Source organism: Anabrus simplex, chromosome 2 (genome assembly GCF_040414725.1).
Source record: "Anabrus simplex isolate iqAnaSimp1 chromosome 2, ASM4041472v1, whole genome shotgun sequence".
NCBI classification, from domain to species: Eukaryota; Metazoa; Arthropoda; class Insecta; order Orthoptera; family Tettigoniidae; genus Anabrus; species Anabrus simplex.
This window is the reverse complement of record NC_090266.1, coordinates 822,592,048-822,610,002: the sequence shown is the minus strand read 5'-3', so window position 1 is coordinate 822,610,002 and position 17,955 is coordinate 822,592,048.

Here is a 17,955-nt window from a genome sequence, read left to right as displayed (position 1 = left end):
GTTTCCGACAGAGGTGCATTGGGCTTGTGGATGGCCATTCGATTAATGAAGGAAAAACCGAGCTCGATAGCTGCTGTCGCTTAAGTGCGGTCTGTATCCAGTATTCGGGAGACAGTGGATTCGAACCTCACTGTCGGCAGCCCTGAAGATAGTTTTCCGTGGTTTCTCATATTCACACCAGCTCAATGCTGGGGCTGTATCTCAATTAAGGCCTTGGCCGCTTCCTTTGCATTCCTAGCCCTTCCTGTCCCATCGTCGCCATGAGACATATCTGAGTCGGTACGACGTAAAGCAACCTGCAAAAAAAAAAATATTAAGAAGGAAATATTCAAAACGACCACCTCCTTCGTTAATGCATATCTGAATACGGTAGAGTTGAGTCATTCTTGCTTACAGCAGCGTATGTGATGGAACCTCCCTGCACTTTGCTGTAAAGGTTACTATGTGCTGTTTCATGGCCCTACGTATGAAATCCAGTCGTTCTTCGAGTCCAACATGCGCAGTTGTTTGGTTGAATGGGTGTGTCACAATGCTGACAGTAAGTGCAGTGCGATTCATTCCTTGTAGCCGTCTGCCATAAAAAATAACATATTATTATTCCTTTCTGATGTACAGTATGCTTCCCTTCTGAAAGTGAAAAGTGACTTTTGAGACTTAAGGAAGTTAAACCTTAACTACGAATACCTTAATAGTGTAAAAATAAAAAAAATAATGCTCGTAGCTAGATTCGAACCCTGAATCCTTCGGAAAAATCACGGTGGCCGCTTTCAGTACAACGTAGCCGCACCATGCGACGTGAAAGATGTCTCCTATCTCTGTAGTAATTTAATGTACGCTATCGTTTCAAAACTGATCTTGTATGTTACAAGATCTGAACTCGAATGTCCAGAAAGGTTTACCTTGCTGCAAACACCACAGCGTGCTAAAGAATCATGTCTCTCTTACGCCCAGATAGTTGCAACCATTTCCTATGAGTAGAGTATGCCTGGAGGGTTGGTTTTTCCCTCGGACTCAGCGAGGGATCCGTCCTCTACCTCCTCAAGGGCAGTGTCCTGGAGTGTGAGACACTGGTCCAGGCATACAACTGGGGAGGAGGGCCAGTACCCCACCCAGGCGGTCTCAACTGCTATGCTGAACAGGGGCCTTGTGGGGGGGAATTGGGAAGGGATAGACAAGGAAGAGGGAAGGAAGCGGTCGTGGCCTTAAGTTAGGTACCAACCCGGCATTTGCCTGGAGGAGAAGTGGGAAACCACGGAAAACCACTTCCAGGATGGCTGAGGTGTGAATCGAACCCACCTCTACTCAGTTGACCTCAAGAGGCTGAGTGGATCCCGTCCCAGCCTTCGTACCACTTTTCAAATTACGTGGCAGAGCCGGAAATCTAACCCGGGCCTCCGGGGGTGGCAGCTAATCACGCTAACCAATACACCACAGAGGCGGTCAAAGCAATAATTATGAAATGAAATGGCGTATGGCTTTTCGTGCCAGGAGTGTCGGCTCGCCAAGTGCAGGTCTTTTGATTTGACACCCGTAGGCGACCTGCCCGCTATGATGAGGATGAAGACGACACATACACCCAGCCCCTGTGGCAGAGAATTTAACCAATAATAGTTAAAATTCCCTAGCCTGCCGGGAATCGAACCTGGCACCCCTGTGACGAAAGGCCAGCACGCTAACCATTTAACCATGGAGCCGGACAGCGATAATTATTATGTCTGTTCATTATAACGACCTTAGAAGATTATCTGAGACTTCAGAACAGTCAAGCCTTCGTAAAGGATGCCTAGAAAAGTACGAAATTAAAATTTAAAAAGATATGACTCAATAATGTTTCAAGCCCTCATTGTTCCCTGTAAGTTACTCACGTACATCTATCACGCTTAAATCCGAGCGGCTACTTCCTGCTGGAACAGCTCGTTCTTACAACTCTGTATTCACGAGGAGAGCGAAAGTTCTCGCTTCGTAAAGTTACTGACGTGTTACAGCCTTATGGTCCAGTTTTATGACTTTATTGAACGTTGTAACGGTAGTAATTACATGGCGTAAGCTACCACATCTACCGAACAGCATTTTCGCGCCATAGATTATAAAACACTATGAAAAACGCGTTTATATCAATTTCGATGAAATGAGACTATATGAAATGGCGGCGAATTGACGTGCCTGTCTATCTCTGTGGTATAGTGATTAGTGTGATTAGCTGCCACCCCCGGAGGCCCGAGTTCGATTACCGGCTCTGCCACGAAATTTAAAAAGTGATACGATGGCTGGAACGGGGTCCATTCAGCCTCGGGAGGTCAACTGAGTAGAGGTGGGTTCGATTCCCACCTCAGCCATCCTGAAAGTGCATTTCCGTGGTTTCCCACTTCTCCTGCAGGCAAATGCCGGGATGGTACCTAACTTAAGGCCACGGCCGCTTCCTCCCCTCTTTCTGCTCTATTCCTTCCAATCTTCCCATCCCCCAGCAAGGCCCCTGTTCAGCATAGCAGGTGAGGCCGCCTAGGTAAGGTACTGGTCATCCTACCCAGTTGTATCCCCCGACCCAGAATCTGAAACTCTTGGACACTTCCCTTGAAGCGATAGAGATGGTATCCATCGATGAGTCCGAGGGAAAAACCACTCTGGAGGGTAAAGAGATAATTTGAAGAAGAAGAATTGACAGGTCTGTAATTGGTCCGAATCTATCACGTTTTCTATGATACCGTGACAACCCTTTTATGTCAAAAGAAAATGGCCTCTTGAACCAAGCAGATACGCAATTCTCTACCGACAGCTAAAGGAGTGGCTATGGTTTGAACATTACAGTAATATTTAGTATAAATTACTAGAGCATTGGACAGAGTTTTTGAGATGGGCCTCACTTACTGCCTCTTTACTGTTTTTGCAATGTGAGGGGAAGTCTATATCGGACTAATTGCACATGAAATTGCTGTAAGATGTTGCACAAGATAGGACTAAGAGATATATAATTCCTTGCAGGTTGCAGATGTTTGGGAAGAATTAGGGGCAGCTGTACCACTCGGTATATCGTATCGGTCAGGAGCCTAAGACCACCATATAAAAAGGCAGAAATTTAATTCACACTAAACTCAAGAACCTAATTTCCAAACAAGTTATGTCAATAAATACTTATTATTATTGTTCTTTTCTCTTTCTTGATCTGTTTACCATCTAGGGTTGGTTTTTCCCTCGGACTCAGCGAGGGATCTCACCTCTACAGCCTCAAGGGCTGTGTCCTGGAGCCTGAGACACTGGGTCGGGGATACAACTTGAGAGAATGACAAGTACCTCGCCCACGTGGCCTCACCTGCTATGCTGAACAGGTGCCTTATGGGGGGATGGGAAGATAGTGAGGGATAGGCAAGGAAGATGGAAGGAAGCGGCTGTTATCTGAAGTTAGGTACCATCCCGGCATTTGCCTGGTGGAGAAGTGGGAAACCACGGAAAACCACTTCCAGAATGGCTGAGGTGGGAGTCGAAACCACCTCTACTCAGTTGACCTCCCGAGGCTGTGTGGACTCCGTGCCAGACCTAGTACCACTTTTTAAATTTCGTAGCAGGGCCGGGAATCGAACCCGGTCCTCCGATGATAAATATTCAATATGGTGACTTTGGAAACATAGTTACAAGTTACATTCTGTTTGACCCTTCCTTGGTGATTTTCTTTCTTTCTTAATTTGCTTACCTTCCAGGGTTGGTTCTTCCCTCGAACTCAGGGAGGGATCCCACCTCTACCGCCTCAAGGGTAGTGTCCTGGAGCTTCAGACTCTGGGTCGGGGGATACAACGGGGGAGGATGGCCAGTACCTCGCCCAGGCTGCCTCACCTGCTACGCTGAACAGGGGCTTGCGGGGGAATGGGAAGATTGGAAGGGATAGACAAGGAAGAGGGAAGGAAGCGGCCGTGGCCTTAAGTTAGGTACCATCCCGGCATTTGCCTGGTGGAGAAGTGGGTAACCACGGAAAACCACTTCCAGGAGGGCTGAGGTGTGAATCGAACCCACCTCTACTCAGTTGACCTCCCGAGGCTGAGTGCACCCCGTTCCAGCCCTCGTACAACTTTTCAAATTTCATGGCAGAGCCGGGAATCGGACCTGGGCCTCCGGGGTGGCAGCTGACATGGTTATTTTAATAATTTTATTGTTGTGATCCGCCATTAGAGAAAAGATCGTACGGGTAGTTTAGAACGTATGATGAAACAAACGGATAATCATGGCAAAAAAAGAGTGTCTTATAAAAAAGCAAGTTTAAACGAAAAAGAACGGGGAAAAGAAAATAAATGTGTGAAAGTTCTGAAAGTATGTGTATGGATGGATTGATTGATTAACGGATAGGTGCTTGCTAGATCAGCAAAGGAAAGTCATCTGAGTGCAGGTCTTGAAGGCCCTTTGTGGAGAACGCAATTTATACCTTTTACGAATAATCGATTTCCAGCAGAAGAAAGACAGTATTTTGTTCTATGTTGTTATGTAGTTTCCTTGCTTGTAGTTTTGAAGGTGGTGTTGAATTGTAGTAATAAAATTGTGTTAAAGTAAATGATTTGTTATTGTATAGAACATTTGGCGACCGCGACAGGACTACAGGCAATTTCAACATCAATATAAATTAGAAGAACGATGACCGCGACGTGTTTACTCGCGAAGTGAATAAGCTTGAAGAACTACTGAATCTTGCCGATTGTGACCACGTGGAAATTCGTAGCAGCTACGCTTCACTTGTGGAAATATACGAGAAGTTAAAACGTATTGATGATGAAGTCTACAATGAACTGCTGCAAAGAGAAAAACAAGAAGACATCGAGCTTGAAACAGAGATCGACAATTGCAGTGAGTACGAACTGAAATTTTTTGAGGTTAGAGAGAAGGTGCAGGCCTTACAAGTTGCAGATCAAGCTGTTTCGGAAGTCAATAGTAACTGTTCGCGTTTTTCCAATCACAGATTGTAAAGACTACCAAAACTAGAGTTCAAAAGGTTTGATGTGAAAGGTTGGATTGGGTTTTGGGGGCAATTTACTAAAATACATGAATATGGCAGCCTTAAAGATGAAGAAAAATTTGTTTATTTGATTCAATGTAAGGAACCTGGTTCACCTGCTCAGAAACTTATAGAAAACTTTCCTCCTTCCGAGGAAAATTATAAAAAGGCTATAGATTTGTTGAAGTCTAGGTATGGAAAGGATGAGTTACTTATTGAATACTATGTTAGGGAACTTTTAACCTTGGTGCTAAAGAAAGACAGCTTACGATCCATAGCACAACTGTATGACAGTCTGAAGGGACAGTTGAGAGCGCTTGACTCATTAGGAGTGCCAAAGGAGAAATACGCAGCAATGTTGTTTCCCCTTGTGGAGAGTGCCTTACCAGAGGTTATGTTTAAAACCTGGGACAGGTACCGTGTATCGAAAAAACGTCTACCAAGGAACCTGAATGTTGCTTGACAGAACTGTTAGCCTTCTTAAAGACTGAGGTTGAAGGGGAGGAACGACTTAAGGTGAGGCAAGTTTCTTTTGAATCTAATGAGAGGGTAGATCGTGTTAAGCCTTCAGCAGCTGCTTTAGTTTCAGTAGGGGATGTTTCGGTTAGTAAGGGAAACAAGAACAACAGGGAACTAGCATGCGTGTTTTGTAGCAGAACCACACATCCTTCTCAAGACTGTGCTGTAGCTATTGATTGTTCTCTAGAAGAACGCCAAGGAACGTTAAAGAAAAAGGGAGCTTGTTTTAGGTGTCTACGACAGGGACATGTCAGTGTCAAGTGTAAGATGTTTGTGAAGTGTCCATTTTGCAGAAGGAAACATTACGCTTTGATGTGTATGGAGACAGCCTCAGATGAACCTAAAGATGATTCCGTTTCAAATACAGTTAGCATGATAGCAGGTAGTAACGAAGGACAAGTGACCTATCTGCTAAGGTAGTTGTTGGTGGATCCACACACAGAGTGAGAGTTCTTTGCGACAATGGATCGCAGTAAGGCTACGTTAAGAAGACTTGTGCTAAGAAATTAGAGTTGGAACAAACAGGAAAGGTAACCCTAAGTCAAGAATTATTTGGAGGTAGGAAAACAGCACCTGTTAGCTTCGAGTCCTATCAGATAACCCTGTTAGGTATGAACGAGGAAAGGAGATGTGAGGTTACTGTGTTAGGCTCTGATTGTATTTGTGGTAGTGCTCCCCTAGTTGATGCTGACTTGTTTAATTTACTGAAGGATAAGTGGAACTTACTGTTGTCAGACAGTGTAATCATAGGGATCGTGTATCTACAGAAATTTGTAGCGAAAAATTTCTCTATGCTGAGAAGAAGCTGTTCTTCCTTATTCAGAGTGAAACTCTTCGTGAAGAAGAAAGAAAGGAGCAATTGAAGAATCTGCAGGTGTTCACAGATAACGAAGGAATTCTTCGCACGAAATCAAGAGTTGTTGGTTCTGACGACACTCCAGAATATACCTATCCAATTGTACTTCCATCAAGACATGTAATCATTGAAAGGATGATTGAACAGTTTCATTATTTTCATAATCATGCTGGGACACACACGCTACTTGATTTTTGCGCCAAAGGGTTTGGATTCATAGAGGAAGAACAACGGTGGCAGCAGTTGTTCGGAGATGTGTGATCTATCGTCGTAACTCTGCTAAAGCTTTGGAAGTACCTTTCCCTCCATTACCAGAGGATCGAATTAAGGCATCGAGTACTTTCCAGATCACTGGTACAGACCTAGCAGCCCCTGTATTTCTACGAGGTGCAGAAAAGGGATGGATTGTTATTTTTACTTGTGCGGTTTATCGGGCTGTGCATCTAGAGTTGATCACTTCACTTAGTACGGTAGCTTATGTCCAAGCTCTACGCAGGTTTGTGGCAAGAAGCGTAAGAGTGAATACCATTTATTCTGACAATGGGACTAATTTCACAGGACTTCGTAGGGCTCTGGAACAATTGGATTGAACTGAAATAGAGAAGACATGTGGTCTTCTAAAAATTACCTGGAAGCTGAACCCTCCCACGGCAGCTTGGTGGGGAGGATTCTGGGAAAGACTTATTCGTATTTTAAAGAATTTGCTACGCCGTAATTTGGGCAAGGCTTGTCTAAATTATGAAGAAATGTGCACTCTTCAGTGCGATTGTGAGAATCTGATGAACAACCGACCTCTAACTTATGTTTCTGAAGAAGATGAACTGAAGCAACTACGCCCTTCTATGTTCCTACGGAATCTAGAGGGTAATGATGTAACCGACTTGGACCAAGTTCAATCTTGCAGTTTGAACGACAGATGGCTTTATCTACAAGCTGTTGGATAGAGCTTTAGAAATCGCTTCAAAAAAGAATACTTGGGATTTCTTTAATCACGGAGCCAAAAGCATCGGGGATCCCTCCAAGTTGGAGACATCGTGTTGGTGAAGAGCGACAACAAGAAGCGAATCAACTGGTCCTTAGGAAGAGTGGTGCAGCTGTTACGTGGAAGAGACAATGTGACTCGTCTGGGCAGGATTAAGATTGTCTTGCTTCGTCCAGCACAAAGACTTTATCCTCTAGAGATAAACTGTCTTGAGAAGAAAGATTTTACCAATGCTTCACAACACCGAACAGGAGAGGCAGCAGTCAACGAAGATGTTCCTAGTACTGACTCTGGAACTGAAAAGGGGAGTGACTTCAAGACGCACTGTGGTTCCCCAGGTGCAGCAGTAATCAACGAAGATGTTGCCAGTAGTGACTCGAGGAGTGAAAACAGGAGTGAATTCTAGACTCGCTGTGGTAGAGCCGTTCGACCACTCGAGAAACTAGACTTATAGTGGCTCACATCTATGAGTGCAGTGTAAGAGTATAATTTTCAGTTGTCGATGTGTTGCAAAACTGCTTTTGCAAGGTGGGAAAATGTGGAGAACGCAAGTTATACCTTTTGCAAGTAATCGATTTCCAGCAGAAGAAAGACAGTGTTTTGTTCTATGTTGTTATGTAGTTTCCTTGCTTGTAGTTTTGAAGATAGTGTTGAATTGTAGTAATAAAATTGTGCTAAGGTAAATGATTTGTTATTGTATAGAACACCCTTAGAGGAATAGAGACAAACCTGTTCGTAACTTCAGCATTAAGTCATATAGGTTAATACTATGCTAGTACTCATTTCTGGTGTAGGCTGAATGAACTTCAGAGATGCTTCCAGATATGTAAGCCTTGTTTCCAAAACTCCACAACCTCATGACGCGGTATCAAACCAACCTCCTTCTGGGGTAATCGAGTATACTTTTACCACCTCCGCAAGGCAGTCCCCTTATAAAACAACAAGAGTATTGAGCCCTGACAGCACTCCCTGTGACCATTTTGCACATCTCAATTCTGAATATCGGTGTTGGGTTACGCCACGGCAATGCAAAACAGTCGGTGATCCATGAAGCCTCCACTCTAGGGACGTGCAAGTTCGACGAGTTGGGTCACAGGTTTATATAGTGGACTGGTATCAGTATAGTTTAAACGTAGAAAGTAATCATCATTTCCTACCCAAAATTACGTAAATATTCCGCAACAGAATGTCAAGAGATTTAAGATATTGGCATATTCATCAAGATTCATTGATCATTATTTCATTTCATCCTAAATTAAATAACTATCCTAGTATTCCTACACTACATCAAATGAGAACTCTATGAAATGTTTCATTTATGGAAGGATTTTCCGTTTAATGACTACTAAATGACTTCGAATAACAGCTACATAATGAACAAATTAATAGCAACACAAACGGATATAGGAGGAAAAATGAATGTTACGTTAATTCGAAATAAACACCTAACTTCTTGCTCTTGTTACAAAAGGAATTACAACATCGTCAATCAAGAGAAATCGAAAACAAAAGAGACAAAGTGTCTCACTGCTGAAGGCTTACAGTGAAAGATCTATTATCCATCACACATTTTAAAATAAATAACAGGGAATCGCTGAATCATCCGCGTCGAAATGTTGTTCCTACTTAAATATGTCGTAGTATTCCGTCACTCTCATTTAAATCATCGCATTATTTATCGGTAAACTGTCTACCTAGCAACTTGAAAACACCGTTATTCTAAATTCATAAATCATCGCACATGCAAGAGAAATGTTTGAAAGACACAGGATTGTAGCATAATATATCATCCATCAATATCATGCACTTAAAAGACAAACTCGATCCTCTCGGACATTCATCGAAGTCTGCACCTAGATAAAGGACATCAAGAGACACTGCAGCATCTACAATAACCTTCTCTAACTACGTTGATTCTGCGCCACCGGATTCCACTGCGAAGTTTGGCCTGAAATAACTACATCAGCACTAGGCACCAACTCAAATGATCTACAAAAAAAATATCCAACTAGCAAAGAAATGATTTACTTACCGTTGGAGATCGTATTCCCTTTAGGACATGACCCAATATTCTTATGTTACTGTTCATTTTGTGAAGATCCTAACATCCCCTTGATACTGTGCGCTCTGGTCTATATTGTATTTAAATAGGATAAATGTGACGACCATATATCAGTGTTCACGAGTACGAAAATCCTATAACATTATCCTAAATACGGCCTCGTGCCTAAATAAATCATTCATCATAACGACATTAAAATTCACGCATGACCAACACAATTCCTAACGTCAAGACCTTCATCAGGACCTTCACATTGCATCATCTCAAAATACGCAATCCTAATGACACGTCTATAACCATCCACATTTCATTATCCGTATACATATTTTTAAAGATCCTACCGTATCAAACACCTTATCACGTCACACAAAACGTCATGCACGGCGAATTTACAATACCTAGGAAAACAATCTATTCAGGCATTTCACGTCATGGACTACTAAATATGTTGCCGCATTAACACCATATCACCACAATAATATCGCTATTTCATTATCAAACACTGTATTCTGCACAAGCACATAATATCTGAAGACCATAGAATAGCACGTCGCAAATACTGAGCTACTCCGAGGTATTTTGAGCCACGAGTTAGGTTAACGTTCATCACAATAACACTATTACGGCACCAGTACCATCGATGCCGAAAAATCATTCCGTAAAACCTTGCTAGAAGACATTAAAAGTAAACTCACACGACCCATCGCATATTATCACAACATAGATTGAATCTCAGCACTAGACGCAACGATCATAATCAACACAACGCAATGATTAATAAATAACGGTCGCCTTCAAGTTGAAAATTATACATGTCATAAATCGACATAAAAAGAAAGAAAATAATGAATACTACTCTACATCTAAAATAAGCAACTACATGGCGGAATATGTAGACGATATTTAAGTACTCATCCTGGGTTGTTGCTCCACGACGGTGTCACCTTCCATGTTCAGCTCTCAATTATTAATATTTATCCATTAGTGTCCATCACATTCCTGGCCAGATCCTTCGAGGTCCCTCTATTTTAGTTCTTCATGTTAATACGTGTTGTCATCTCATGTTTATATTCAATAATCGTCGGTTCCATGTTACCTGAAACTCAGAAATGTCTATTAGGGCAGGGTCATACACCTTGATACAATTTCACAGTTCAATCAACACACTTGCCTTTACGTTTCGATAACAAGATATCTTGTTTTACAATATAATATTTGTTTACAATATGCCAATATCACGTTATGTATCTCTTCAAAACAATCTTTCTCCCCACGAATTTTCCGATTCCGATCCTTCTAAGACACACAGATTGAGAGTCAACTTCCTCAGAGACAAAAACAAAATCTACATCAATATAATAATCGCGGACGGTTTTGCTTTTCATAATTCTTCTGTGCTTCCAGCTCCCATGTGTTCTTGACAATTGAAAACATTTGACACATAATGCGTAACGATCTCGTATAAATCAGCTGTACCGGCAAAGGAACTTGTTTAATAATTTGCTGCCTCGTATTTAGGTTAGTAATCGACAGTTTCATTCTCCATCTCGATCGTCGAATCGTGCGAGACTAGATGCACAAGGTATGGCCCTCTCATATAAACTTTGCTTATTGCAAATTATTCACACATTTCATGGCCCTCAGTAATATTCTGTCATTGACATTTTCTGCCGTTCATACGCATATCAGTAACTTTACTTGAGGAATGTGTATTATTCATTTAATCCTGCCTTATGTTTCACGATGTTTTATTATCTACCAATATTTTCGAGGCACCACGGGGTTTAGAACTTGTTATCAATCCGCCGATATCTTCAATTTAGCGATGCTGTTCACATAATTAGACAATTCAACTGAATTCAAATTCTCCTGGACGTATGATGACCGGACATAAAATGTCATTGACATTATTTCTCAACATAAACTTCCAATGTGTTCACCAACCTCATCCTGACATACATTGGAAGGTTATAGTATTAAATGTAAAGCTATTAAAGGTTATCAAAGACACTAATAGTAAATGAATGTGTCACTTTAGCGAAACAGCATATCTGAAAACATTCACTAAAAGACCATCCTGTGATGATATACCACATGACGTCCAGTTCATGTCATACCGCCGATCTGGGGTAATGTGGCAAGGAGTCAATACGACGTGCTGTCACCCGCAGCATAAGAGGCTCCCCTGCTGAGAACAAGATTGTATGCAGTTCCATTTGTTCATAATGAGTATACTGCCCAGTGTTCCCCAATTCAAACACTATAATCTCTGTTAATTGGCAGTTCAGTAGACAGTGATCAATGGGATGTGTACAGACCATAGCTCAGAATGCGTCGATACAGAGTAAATCTAGAAATGATTGTCCCATTAGCTATTCTCATTTCCCTAGCAAAATCATCTGTTGAACTCCGACTGCGCTTTCTGAGAGGATCAATTCATCTTCTCGTGGCGGGTTACGCGCTGGGGGTCTACGGATGAAGGACTGACTGGCATTTGCACCTGAGTGTTGTTATTTTTATTATTGTTATTATTATTATTATTATTATTATTATTTTATTTTTTATTTTATTATTATTTAAGGTTTCAAGAGACGTCGAGGTGCGAGAATTTTGACCTACAGGAGTTCCTCAACGTGTCAGTAAATCAACTGACACGAGGTTGACACATTTGTGCACCTTCATATACCACCGGACTGACCCAGAATGGAACCTTCCAAGTTGGGCTGAGAAGGCCAGCGCTCTGCAGTCTGAGCTACACAGTCCACTACTGGGTGTACTAATACTACCATTGTTATCCTAAATTCCCTCAATAAGAAAATTAGTTTCTTGAGATCCAGGGAGTGTTTCTCTCTTAGTGAAGGCATATCGGCCTATTGTAGTTATTTTCCTACCACTGAGATAGGAAAAATCAGAATAAAGTTCTAAGAAGAGGAGGCAGTGATTTATGTGCACCGAGAAATGGTAAATTAAAAATAGAATATTATATTTTTGAAGATATTATTTGAGCTTCATTATTTGTATTTGTGATATCCATGTTATTATTCATAGTGCCATTCTCTTTGGTACATCTGGAAAGTTGCTCTAATGCGGTGGTAGTGCGCCAGTGCGATGTCGTCACATTTATTCACATTTTCGTTTCAAATGTTTACACTTACACAAGTAAAGAAACATTAGGCTGCACAAAACTAAATGCACAAAGCTAACGAGTTAAGAGATGATGAATGTGAAGAAAAGGAAGGTTGGAGTTTAGGAGTTAGTAATACTCTGAGGAAAAAGAGAATTCAAACATTTAACATTCGGTCTTTCAGACTGGCCCCTCCATCTAGGGGTAGCGAGTCTGTCTTTTACCACGAGGCCCCGAGTTCGATAAGGGTATTTTTACTTGTATCTGAGGGCGGGTTCGAGGCCCGCTCAACCAACGCGTGGGCATTTGAGGATTTATTTGACAGTTAGATAGTGGCCGTGGTCTAGAAATCCAAGAATACTGAGAGGAATCGTCAAGCTGACCACGCGTATATCGGAATCTGCAGGTTTTAGGAATGAGCAACGGTCGCTTGCTAGGCAAGGCCTATGAGGGTTCTACCGACAAAATATCTGCTTATTTTGTTTCTTGAAATCCCAATTTGTTATGCTATTGTCCACGAAGTATCACGGTTCTAGATTTGTGGTTGTAGGTTGTTTTTCGAGTTACTAAGAGCATTTTCTAGTTGCATAATAACATGGGAAAGCCAGAGTTATGGGTGCTGTTCCTTATATTATGAGGAAGGGTTTCCTTTAGATCAAACGAAGGACACGTGCACAATAGTTCCGCTTCAATCAGGAAATTGCTGAGTAGTATCGGAAAGTTAATGTTTTTTAAGGATCAAATTAATATCAAACTAATTATTTAACATTCGTTTTTTATGTTTTAATAAACAACGTATTATGAAATTTACATCGAAGCTGGTATATACTTTAAAATGAGAACATTTTTTGGGCTTGCTTGTGAAGTTGCGGTAGTTGGCGTGATTTGTGATAATTTTTTGACATTTTTTCATTTCATTGGAATACGGAGGTCGAGTAATAAGTCATGGCAACTATTTTTTTCTCGCGAACAGGAGACAACACGGAAAATCTAAGATATGCATTTGGAAACAGATGGTATGTACTTGCGTATGATGCCACTAGATGGTGTATGTAAACAACAGTGTGGGCCTAAGCATGCTCCGAAATTCAGTGTGTGAGTGAGAGCGTCACAAAATGGAATTCAACAAGCAGGGGCAACGATCGTATATTAAAATAGCAGTTCTCCGTGGCAGAAATGCACGCCAATGCCATGCAGAGCTGCGGGAAGCATTAGGTGTGCATGCCATGCCCTATAGAACAGTGGCGAGGTATGTGGAGATGTTCAAACGGGGTAGAGTATCAACTGCCGATTTGCCTCGCCCAAGCCGTCCAGTGTCCTTGGGGATGGGATGTTCTCCCACACCCACCTTATTCGCCTGATCTAAGCCCATGTGACTACGATCATATCCCCAAAATCAAGAAGCCATTAAGTGGACAACGGTGTGCTAACAAAGAGAGGACATCGTAACAGCATTTCGGAGAGAGGTGTCACACGTTAGCGATACACATGCAGCGAATGGTATTCAGCGCCTGCCCTACCGCTGACAACGCACAGTTGAAACCTTGGGTGATTATTTTGAAGGTCTCCAACCAGTGGAGACATGACCTTTGTACGTATTCTTGTGTATTTGCTGTCTATACCATAATAAAACAATGTTTACCAACGGCCTGTGTTCTGTCACTTTCCTACGAGAATCTCCTGAAGCCAGAATTTGTCTTCAGGCACTATGCATAAGTACATGCCCTATATTTCCAAATCATTTTCCGTGTTGTCTTCCTGTTCGCGAGAAAAAAATAGTTGCCATGACTTATGACTCGACCCTCGTATATTATGATGATAATAATACTGAAACGAAACGTGAAGAATGTACATGGACTGCACGCAATACGCAAAAGGATTTGCTGCCGGTGACATCATCTGGGGTAGTCTGAAATTGCCCAGTTCATTTAGAAAAATTGAAAAACTTGAAGAAAGTGGGAAATAGATGTAAGGTAGAAAGACTTAGATAAAATTAATATAAAAAGGAAAAGAACTGTAGGGAGAAGGCTGCAGGATGGGACTAAGGATGACTCTGGCAATCTCCAATGGCTGGTAAGGATACATTGACGAACATTCTTGCCAATTTCCCTTAAGGGCATTGTTTTATTAATCTAAAAATCATTCTGTCGGATTCTAACGAAGCAATAAAATTCAAGTCAATTGGTAAATGGTTTCCCACATTATAGCTCAAACATTTAGAAATCCTTCCAAGGAAAGTTTCATTTATTGATTAACCTTATGGGAAATTTAGTTCAAATGTATAGATCTCTTCAAAAATATGTTATTTGATCAACTCCACTTATCAAAAAATGTCCTAGAAGCAAACAACAGGCAAAACATATTTCAATGTCGCTCCCCATTAATTCTTTTGAGGTAATAGAAGATATCATCTTCCGGACACCGTCATGTGACTGTCCTCCGAATGTTTTATGATGCTGGCAATAATTACGTTCTATTTATTGGCACCTTAAAGAACGATCGATGTATTCAAGTAGTTACATCATACTAGAGATGACCAGACGTCCCACTTCAGGTGGGATCATTCTCCTCTTATCAGGTAAGTACCACTGCTCCCTGGATTTAATGGGGGACTCCAAGATAATCAACTTTGGTGGATTACAATATTTTTCTTAAGATACGCCCTTAATTCTGAGGGGAAAATATTTCTCCCTTGTTTATTCTTCACTTCGATCGTCGGCGTCATCTAGTCCACTCTAAGTTTCGAAGACAACTGTCAGGGTTGTTAAATTGGCTTTAGTTCTGGTCGGTTTACCTGAGAAATTCAACCAAAGGATGGACAATATTGTTCTCTGTCTATCACTGTTTCTTCTGGCCTTAAAAATTAATGAATCTATATTTACTGATGAGACCGCCTTCTCGGCCGAATGCTCAATATACTAGACTTCTATTCAAAGAGACCCGGGTTGGAATCCCGGCTGATTCGAAGACTTTAACTGCGTATGGTTAATTTCCCTTCCTCGAGGACTGGGTGTTAGTGTTAGTCTTAATACACTTCTCTTCATCTACATACAACACACCACACTACCAATCACCACAGAGACACGTAATAGTGAATGTATCACCCCATGTAAGGATGCCGACAGGAAGGGCATCTATCCGTAAAAGTAGGCCAAATCACTGTTTCCAGTCCCAATTAATTGGAAAAAAGTGCTATATATGTATATATATATATTGACGAGGATACTGGAATATTGCAATTAATTTCCATTATTCTTGTGTGACTGGCCTTAAGAAAAGTCTTGCCATTTCAAATTGTTCATTTCTTATTTGATCTTTATCTGATCATTATGAATGCCCATATGAAATTTCCTTCACATCAATCCACCCATCATTATCGAACACACTTAACTGTCATATAGCAGCAAATTTGTATCCGGTTTCCTTCCAGAACAGCACAGTCTATCCAAAATGTGAATAATTTATTCTGTAAACCCACTTCCCTCCACGAGTGTGCAGAAGGTCCCAAGAGAGAACTCGCTACAAAACCTGCACTCCATCTAGTTTTGTATTGTTCTACAGTATATGCGCTAACGGCCGTAGCCGTGTTGAAATAACGGGTCCGGTAAGATCTCCGATGTTAAGCAACATTCGGCGTGGTCAAGAAGTGGATGGGTTGTCACGCGCTGTTGGTGGGGGGTAAGGGAATGGATGAGCGGAAAGGAACTGGCCACCCTACCGTACGTAAACTCCGGCTCAGGCACACCTCTGTGGAGATTCGGACCTGCCTTCGGGCAGAATACACCCTTACCTTACCTTACAGCGTACTGTATGATATCCTGTGAGGACACACTCACTGAGCTCTCCTGGCAACATCGTCAGGACTGTAAGAGACATTTGCGCTCCTCCACCTCTTATTCAATCGTTTTGGATTTCTTTCCTGTCAAATATATGTAATATTGAACTAATTATTTCATTCATTCCACTCGAAGTTCCGAAGACAACTGTCAGAGTTGTTGCAGTGGCTTCAGTTTTGGTCGGTTTAGCTTATAAATCTCATGTTTATTCCGTATTGGCTCAACACAACTAAGGTTAAGTTAAGAGTAAGTTCCCACCTTCCAATACTTAACAATTTCTATGTAATAGACTTATTAATTACATAATATAATCCATATAACCTCTAGTACATGTTTCGTTCCGATATGGAACATCTTCAGCTAAAATTGGTAAAATGGCAAGACAATTAAAATACATTGATGTTAAGATGATACATAAGCTAAAAGATATGATAAAATGGCTCGAAAATTAAAACATATGATAAAGATGATGAAATAAAGTTCATTCATGTTGGTTAAAAACACAACAAGTCAGTTTTCAAGTGGCGAATTAAAAACAGCGATAAGGTTCTTCATGTTGGAGGCGTGTACATTTTGTCGATCTTGAAAATAAATTGAAGAATACAGGATTTTCTTATATGTGATTTATCGGGGAAATCTTGATAAAATAACCGTAGTTGAAGTTGAGTTTGGTAGGATTATTAAAATGTGTCTGAAACGAGAAAAGGAGAAGTGAAATAGAAAATATTTTGAGGAGAAAACCTTGTTAAAAATGTATGTTCGCGAGAAAGAAGGATAATAGAGTTGAATACCTTAAAGACAATCTTGTCGTATTTAACGTCCTCCCTTACGCCGTGTTGTTAACTGACTGAGTCCTGTGTACGTGTGTGAGGTGCTTGCGGTGGGCGGGGAGTATTGGAGGGAGAGGTAAGTGACGTGAGGAGAGCGGGTGAAGTGTTGCGTAGGGTGGAGCTTACTGAGGAGTGGTGTTGTGATAGGCTAGGGGAAACGGACGGAAAGGTAGGGGGACAATTATGTAAGGTTGAGCTGTTCGGAAGGAGGTGTGTTGGTTGTTTGTTGGGATTCTTTTTGATGGTTTTTCTGGATGAGTCTAAATTAGTAGCCTCTTCTAATAATATATTTATGTTTTCCGTAATTTCGTTAACATTCTGGTTGGGATTTCGCTTCTGATCAATTTCAATATAGATATTTTCAAGGATATTCATTAATTTACCTTTGTTTAGCGTTTGTAGAATGGTTAAGTCCCTTTCTATCGATGTAAAATTGTGTTTATATTCGGTCATGTGAAGACTCATGGCCGAGTACTTCCTGTGTTTTTCGGCATTAATATGTTCTTGGTATCTTACTGAGAAATTGCGGCCTGTTTGTCCGATATAAGAAGTGGCACAATTTGAGCATTTAAGCCTATATATCCCGGAATTTAAATATTTGTTATTACTTGCAATGCTTTGGTGATTGAAAATTAGCCGTTGATTGTTGTTATTGGTGCGGAAAGCAATATTGAAATTAAATTTCTTAAAAATGTTAGTAATCTGGTAAATATTCCCGTTATTATAAGTAAAGGTGGCGAAGTTCTTCTTTTTATGTTCTTTTACTAGCTGCGT